The following is a 9,077-nucleotide window of genomic DNA, read 5'->3' as shown; positions in this document are numbered from 1 at the left end:
AAAAAAAAAACAAAGTCCAGCTTAAGAAGTACACAGCAAAGTGGGCAGTGGGGGAGAGAGGGTAGAAAATGATACAATAATGAATGAATTTTTTTAAAGTGACTTGTGGGGAATATATGGAGAGAAATGTGCAACAATGAATTAAAATCCAAGTTTTCTTTAAACTTTCATTAAAATCACAATAAAAAAAGAAAAACAAAGATAGACAATTTCAAGATCTATCCTGAATACAATATTGTGAGTGATAGGATATAATCCCTATGCATACAAAGAAGACCAGCTAATATGACTGTTATTCAAATATATGCATCAATAACTAAAGTAAAAGAGCAGGAAATGGAGGATTATACAAACTTTTTTAGCCCAAAATTGATCAAATATGCATTCATTATTGATGACTGGAATGCAAAAGTTGGAAACAATGAAGAAGGAAAGGTCGTCAGAAAACGTGATCTCAGTGAAGAAGTGAAGCTGGACATAGGGATTAAATTTTGTACAATCAATGATTTATTCATTGCAAATACCTTTGTAAAAACACATAAGGCGTCTTTACACATGAATCTCACTTGATGGACTGTACAAGAATCAGATTTACTACATCTGTGAAAAGAATCGTCGTTGTTGTTGTTATGTGCCACCAAGTTGCCTGTGACTCACAGTGACACCTCTGAAGCCTGCCCTGTCCTGCACCAGTCTCACTGACACTGACACACCTACCCCCATTATCTCAGTGACTGTGTCAATTCCTCTCATCCAGAGTCTTCATTTCATGCACTGTCCCTCCACCCTTCCAAGTATAATGTCCTTCTCTCAGGACTGGTACCTCCTGGCCAGGTGCCCAAAGTGTGTTAGACAGTTTCAAAATCCTAGCCTCTAAGGTGAAACCTGGTTTCATCCTTACCAAGACAGACCTATTTGTTCTCTTGGTGGCCCGTGGGATGTTCAAGATACTTCTCCAGCGCCGTAACTCAAAGGTATTGATTCTTCTTCTGTCATTCTTAGTTATTGTCTAGCTCTCTGATGCATAGCAAGTGATTGTGAAGACCTGGCCTGGATTAAGTATTTGGTAGAACAACATGATTACTCTTTAGGACTTTGGAAAAGTCTCAGACAGCAGACTTTCCTAATAAAATTCATCATTTGATTTCCTGACTGCTTGTGCCAAAAGTGTTGATTGTGGAGCCATGCAAGCTGAAATTGTTAACAACTTCAATCTCTTCTCCATCTAGCATGGTACTGCCAATTGGCCCTTCAGTGAGAATCTTTATCTTCCTATTGTTGGGCTTCAATCCATATTGAAGACTATAGTCCTTGCTTGACATTCTTCAGTAAATGCTTCAGGTCTTCCCCAGTTTTGGCAAGCAGTGTCGTATCATCTGTTTAATGCAGGTTGTTGATGAGTCTTCCTCCAATCCTGACTGCCACATTCCTCCTCATAACATCCAGCATCCCCAATATCTTTTATGCATAGAGATTGAAAAAATATGGAGAAAGGACGCTTCCCTGACACACTCCTTTTCCAATTTTGAACCATGCAGTGGTGTTTTCTTGTTCTGTTATGACAACTCCTTCCTGGTCCAAGTATAGATTTCATATGAGCACAATCAGATGTTTTGGGATTTTCATTATTCTCAAGGTTGGCCACAGTTTGTTGTGTTCTACACAATCAAATGCCTTTGTATAGTCAACTAAACACAGATAGATATTCCTCTGGTAACCTTTGCTTTTGGCCAAGATCCATCTGACATTGACAATAATGTCTCTAGTGCCACAGCCTCTTCTAAACCCAGTTTGTATTTCTGGTAGTTATCTGTCAATGTACCATTCCAGTTGTTTTTGGATCATTTTCAGCAGCATTTTATTGAGTGTGATATTAGTTATATTGTTATATAATTTCCATACTCTGTTGGGTCAAGAATCATTGGAAAGGCTCCATATCAGCAGTCAAAATCAGGCCAGGAGCTGAGTGGGGCATACCATCAGTTACTCATTTCCAAGTTCAAATTGAAGGTGAAGAAAAGTAAAGCAAGTTTATAAGAACCAAAGCGCAACCTTGAGCCTTCCCACCTGATTTTAAAAATAATCTCCAGAATAGGTTTGAGACATTGAACACTAATGATCAAAGACCAGATGAGTTATGGGTCAAATATAATCCATGAAAAGAGCAAAAGGTTGTTACAAAGACTGAAGTGGAAGAAAAGACCAAAGTGGCTGTCAGAAGAGACTCTGAAAACAACACTGGAGCATTGAGAATCCAAAACAAAGGGAAGAAATGCTGAAGTCAAAGAGATGAACAGAAGATTTCAAAGGGTTACTCAAGAAGACAAAGATAATATTAGAATGTACAAAGAGCTGGAGTTGGAGAATAACAAGGGAAGAGTTTACTCAGCATTTCTAAAGTTGAAAAAATTGAACAACAAAGTCAAGCTTCGAGTTGCAATGACTGAGGAAGCATCAAGAGAAGATAGAAGAAATACACAGAGTCACTGTATCAAAAAGAACTGCTTGACACTGAAAAATTTCAGGAAGTAGCAAATGAACAAGAGCTAATAGTAATAAAGAAAATGAAGTTCAAGCTTCACTGAAGGCATTGGCAAAAAATAGGCTCCCAGAATCAATGGAATACCAATTGACATACTTAAACCAACAAAAGCAGCCCTGGATGTGCTCACCAGTTTATGTCAAGAAACTTGGAGGACAGGATGCTTAGCCAACTGATTGAAAGAAATATATATTTGTTTCCATTCTCAAGAAAGGTGATTTAGAAGAATGTGGAAATTATTAAACAGCATCATTAATATCATGTACAAGTAAAATATAAGTGAAGATCATCTGAAAGCAGACAGTTGGCTAGAAAAGTTCATTGACAACAGAGTTGCCAGAAGTTCTAACTGGGTTTAAAAGAGGCCATGGAACCAGGGATATCATTGTTGATGTCAGATGGACCCTAAGTGAGTGCAGAGAATACCAGAAGAATGTCTACTGGGGTAGTATTGACTATGCAAAGGCATTTGGCTGTGTAATTATAACACATTAGTCAATTATAATTAGTGTCTATGAAGAATGATACCTCAATATGATTTGTAAACTTTCAATCAAATAAACAAATTAACTGAAAAAGAAAAGTTACCCCATTCATGCCTCTAACAAGCTCCATGGTTGTACTTTCTCAAAGACACGAGATTTGAGGCAATACTCCGTTTTCTCCAACCACAGCTAAAGGCATTGATTCTTCTTATGTCATCTTTAGTCATTATCCAACTTTCAGATACATAGGAAGCAATTGAAAAGACATTAACTTGGTAAGGCTGATGAAAAAGAATGTGTCATTAGAATCAGAAGAAGACTCACCAACTACCTGAGTTATGAAAATGACACAGCCTTGCTTGTGGAAAGTGAAAAGAACTAGAAACACTTGCTGCAGAAAATAAAAGATTATAGCTTTGAATATGGATTACATCTCAACAACAAGAAAACAAAAATCTTCACCACTGGACCAATTGGCAACTTCATGACAGATAGAGAAAATACTAAAAATGTCTACGATTTTCTTGCTTGGATCCACAACCAATACTTTTGGTACCAGCAAACAAGAAATTGAAAGATGTGTTGCATTAGTGAAATCTTCTGTTAAGGACCTCTCCAAAGTGCTAAAGAGCAACGATATCAGTTTAAAGACTAAAGGGCCCCTGGTCCAAGTCAGGGGTTGTGATTTGTTGGGATTTGGTGTTGCATTCCTCCCCCCCCCCCCAGTTTCTTGCTATGCATTTCAAAGTTGGACAATGATAAAGGATTACCAAAGAAGAACGGACACCTATGAATTGTGGTGTTGGAGAAGAGTAGTGAATATCTCATGAACTCCAAAAGAACAAGCAAAAATGTCTTGGAGAAAGTGCAATCAGAGTGCTTCTTAGAGGTGAAAGTTCATCTCCCATACTTAGGGTAATGTGTCAAAAGAGTGCCTGTCTTTGGAAAAAGATATCATACTTGGAAAGATGAAGGGTCAGCAAAAGAGAGGAAAACCTTCAACGAGATGGATTGATAGAGTGACTAAAAATGGACCAAAGTGTGTCAGAAATGGTGAGGATAGCATAGGATAGATCAATTGCTCATAGCATTACTATGAGTTGAAGTCAAGGGCACCTAACAACTACAATGTAATTGTAATGTAAATGTAATCACAATGTCTAGTCAAACCTTTATTTTATGCTGCCTTTCCTATCACTACTAATGTTTACTTCCCTTCTTCTCCCTTCTCATCACTTTCTATCCATGTTGTGAAGTGTTTCGTGAATTCTTCATCATTATTTTTAGTGTTGCATAATATTCCGTTATATGAATATATCACAGTTTCTTTAGCCATTTGTTGGTGGTCACTTGGGTTGATTCCAGCTCTATGCTGTTGTAAAAACTGCTGCAATAAATATGTATGTGAATATGTCAGCTTGTGTTGCAGCTCTTATTTTTTTAGAAAGATATACCTAGTAGTAGGAATACTGGATCAAATCATAATTCTATCCCCAACTTTCTAAGGAAGTGCCAAACTGTTTTCCATAATGATTGCATCATTTTAGATTTCTACCAGTATATGAGAGTTCCAATCTATCCATACCCTTGTCAGCATCTTTATTTGCTGTCTTATTGAACGTTACTATTTCTGCCAGGGTGTGAGGGTATCTCACTGTTGTTTTGTCTTACATCTTTAAAATAACTAGTGATCTTGAGCATTTCTTCATGTGTATAAAGCCATCTGAGGTGATAAACCAGTTCACACTGGAACCCTTGGAAGGAAGCGCCTCAGTCTGATATGGCTGCTTCACAGGAATCCAAGGAAAAGCTCATAGGCATGCACCGGATGCAGTCCCTCAAGGTGGGCAAAGACCCTACAAGCCATGGGGCAAAATACTCTTGTAGGCCTTCTTGCAGGCATACTGGGAAGAACACATGCCCAGACTCTTTGGTCAGCTTCATCAAGATCCCCAAGAAGTTCTCTGAGGACAGAAGATTGTGTTTGCAAAGGAAAAATTCAAGTTTGAAGATACAGTAAAAACTGTCAAAGCTCACAGGCTCAAAGACAAGCTAACCACAAGATGAGGAGGAAGAGGAAGAAGATGAAGACTGAGTGGCTGTCTTGTAAGTGTGTGGGTTATGTGTCTGTGCTCAGGCAATTATTCAGCTAAGAATGTAAATTCAAGTGCAGCTCAATATTAGCTTCAGTATAAAAATTTTAGAACTTTCTATAGCTGATATTTTCATAAAGAAAATACTTTTTTTAAAAAAAAATAAAGGTTATAAAATGATGGAAGTTATACAAATGTTCAGTTCTTTTATTCATAGGGTCGCTATGACTTGATGGCACTTAACAACAACATAGCGAGAGCTCTGTTGGCCTAGTGAATAGAAAGTCATGCTATCAAGCCAAAGGTGGGTGATTTTAATCTGCAGCCCTCAGGCCTGGTTTTAACTGTTTTTGGTCAAACATTCTTCTAACTGGTATAGCACTGGTCAATCCATTTACTGTACAGAGGTAACTCGTGGTTGCTGTGATGCTAAACACTGTGACAATGATGTGTCTGTCAAATGTGATAATGGTGACCCATGGTGGACAGTGTTTGTTGGAGTTCCTTGATTAAAACAAGCTTGGAAGCAGGAGTGGCATCCACTTCCAATAGCTTACCTCCGGAAACTCTATAAACATGGAGAAACGATGAAAGTTATACAAGTGTTCATGTCTTTCGTTCATAGGATAGCTATAGGTCATCTATGACTTGACAGCACTTAAGTACAACATCACAACAACATACAGTTAGATTTTAAAGTTTCTGGTGTCGAATGGTTCTAATATTTGATGTCTTTAATTTCTTGACTTGTGTTTAGTGGTACAGCAGACTCCCAGGAAATTAGCATCAGTGACTTAGTGGTAAGAAACTGCACTGCCAACTCAAAGGCACATGGTCAGATCTACCAACTGCTCTGTGGGGGAAGATGGGCATCTCCTCACGTATGATTTACTGATTGTGAATACATGCTTGAGAGTCAGCGATGAGTCGGTTACGACTGAACTACACATAACAACAAGAAGCAGCAAATTTGGGGGAGAGTTAAGTTGTTGCATTTGCTTTTAAAAACAATTTTGTAGTAAAATTATGCATATATTTTTTTAAAAATCAACAACAATTTCTTGGTGAAGTATCTGTTTATGTCCTCTGCCCATATGGTAATTGATTGATCTGTCTTTTTCTTGTTGAGATGTTGGAGCTTTCTATAAATATTAGAGATGAATCCTTTGTCAGACATGTCACTGCAGATATTCCCCCCCCCCAGTCTGTAGGTTCTCTTTTTAATATTTTTGAGAATTCTTTGCATCTGCATAAGGATTTTCTTTTTAGGAAGTCACAATCATCTAGCTTATCCTCTGTTGACTGTGCATTTTCCGTTTTATTTAGCCTATTTATGATATAGATTAGGGATTCTAAGTTTGCCCCGAACTTTTCTTTGAGGTTTTGTCTGGTTTTAAGCTGAGGTCCTTTGTATATAGTTTGTGGTGTAGGTCTTGTTTCCATTTTCTGCAAATAATTATACAATTTTCTCACCATCCTCCCTTCTAGAGAGCTTTCTAGCTATACTTCTGCCAAGACAGATTAGTCAATCTATAGATTGACCAGTGTATAGGCAGGTCAATTCTATATTCAGTATTCTTGACAACACCATAATTCAAATGTTTCCTTTCCCCTCCTGTCTTGTTCATTTATTGTCCAATTTTCAGATGCAGAAGAGAATTGAAAATACCATGACTTGGGTCAAATGCACTGTAGACTTAAATATGACATGTTTGCTTCTTTTTAAAGTCTTTTTCCCAATTTGTTTTTATTTTATACTGGTTTGCATACAAAATTTATATACATTGTGTAGCATTTATACAATTATGTTCCACACATTTCTACATTCACATTGTTTTAAACGATTGTCATGTACATTGTGTTTTACAAAATTAATCCCCATTGATCCATGCCTGTTTTTAGGTCCCATTGGATCATTCCTAATTCCTTCATATACACCCCTCTGCCCACCAAATTTCATTATCCTAGTGATTTCTTCCCCTCCCTACCCTCTGTTCCCTTGCCCATTTCTTGCCTCTTCCCCTCTTAGACTTTTAAAATTTTTATTATTTTATTATTTGTGTGTGTGTGTGTGTGTACTGTCAAATTAGATCTGACTGGTACAGGAGGAGATTGCCCCTCCTTCTCCAGCAGAGCCTCAGGTGGATTCTAACCACATGTCACCTGAGCTCTCTTCCCTTTAAGACTTTTATCCACATCTTGCTAGTTTCCTTCTATTTTTACAATAATGGTCTTATGCAGTATTTGTCCTTATGAGACTGAGTTCACTCAGCGTAAAGCTCACTAGCCTCTCCTATGAAATACAGTATTTAAAAAAAAAAATCATTGCCCTTAGTGCTGCATAATATTCCACTGTGTGAATATACTTCAATTTCTCTCCATTCATCTGTTGGTGGATGTTTTTGCTGTTTCCATTTTCTTGCTATTGTGAAAAATGCTGCTATGAATATCGGTGTACTAATATCTCTGTTTGTGTCTCAGTTCTATTTTCCCTGGGATATATTTCTAGCAGTGCAATAGTTGGGTCATATGGAATGACCATATGATTTTTGAGAAAATTACAAACTTGCCTTCCAGAATGGTTGTACAATTTTACAATCCCGCCAACAGTGCGTAAGAATTCCAATTCCTCCACAACTTCACCAACATTTATTGCTTGCTTTCTTGTTAAACTTTGCTCTTGCTACTGGTATGAGATTGTACCTCATTCTGATTTTGATTTACATCTCTCTTATTGCCAGTGATTTTGAGCATTTCTTCATGTGTCTATTGCCTATATAAATGTCTTCCTTCATGAAAAGTCTTTCCGTGTCTTTTGTCCATTTTGTGAATTGATTATCAGTCTTTTTCTTGTAAACTTTCATTTTAAGACCCTTGTCTGATATGTCACTGCCAAATTTTTTCCATAAGTTTTCTTTTCATCCTATTGGAAAAAGGGTTTCTTTAGGGTATTTCCCACTCCTTTTTATTAGTTTGCCAATAAAGGTCATATATATTGTGTTTCACACTATTCCTCATACATACTGTGTTTCATGCAATCATTCTTATGTATTATGTTTTATAAAATTAATTACCATTGGACCTTGTCCACCATTACCCTGTTTTTTCACCCAGATCCTTTTGATTTCCTTTCCCCCTTCACCCACCAAACTGTGCAACCCTGTAGTTTAGCCTCTACCCATCCTCACTCCTCCACTTTCACCCCTTCTCCCCTTGGATTTTCACGTTTTAAAATAAATGTTGGAGAGGATGTGGAGAGGTGGATTCTAATACCCTGTTGTGGTATTGAAAAGTGATATAACCACTCTGGAAGACATTTTGACATTTTCTCAAACAGTTGAACACAGAAACTCCATACGACCCAGCTATTCCACTACTAGGTATATACCCCAAAGAAATCAGATCTGAGACACGTATTACACCAATGTTCATAGCAGTGTTATTGGCCATCACAAGAATATGGAAACAGCCCAAATTCCCATCCACAACTGAATGAACTGAGAAATTGTGGTACAGTCACACAATAGAATACTATGCAGCACTCAGGAACAATGATTTTGAAAAATACTACATAACTTTGGAGAGACTGGAGAGCATTATACTGAGTGAACTAACTCTGTCTCATAAGGACAAATACTACATAAGACCATTATTATTAAAATAGAATAATAACTAGTAAAACATGTATGGGGAAGCACTCAGGGATTTTAATTTTTAGAAGAGTCCATTGACCAATTTTTGTCCTCTCCTGGTTGGGCATTTATGCTATATTTACAAATTGATTTATACTATAGGCAAGGTCTTCTAAGTTTTGTCCCATTTTTATGATCTTCATGATTTTGGGCTTTCCCCCTAGGTCTCTGATCCATCTTGAGTTGATTTTTGTGCATAGTGTTAGATGTGGATCCTATTTCAGCTTTCTGCAGGTAAAAATCCAGTTGTGCCAGCACCTTTATT

This window comes from Elephantulus edwardii, unplaced genomic scaffold, assembly GCF_000299155.1.
Source record: "Elephantulus edwardii isolate Elephantulus edwardi_28Jun2011 unplaced genomic scaffold, EleEdw1.0 scaffold00133, whole genome shotgun sequence".
In the NCBI taxonomy this organism is placed as follows: Eukaryota; Metazoa; Chordata; class Mammalia; order Macroscelidea; family Macroscelididae; genus Elephantulus; species Elephantulus edwardii.
Note: the sequence above shows the minus strand (reverse complement) of the source record.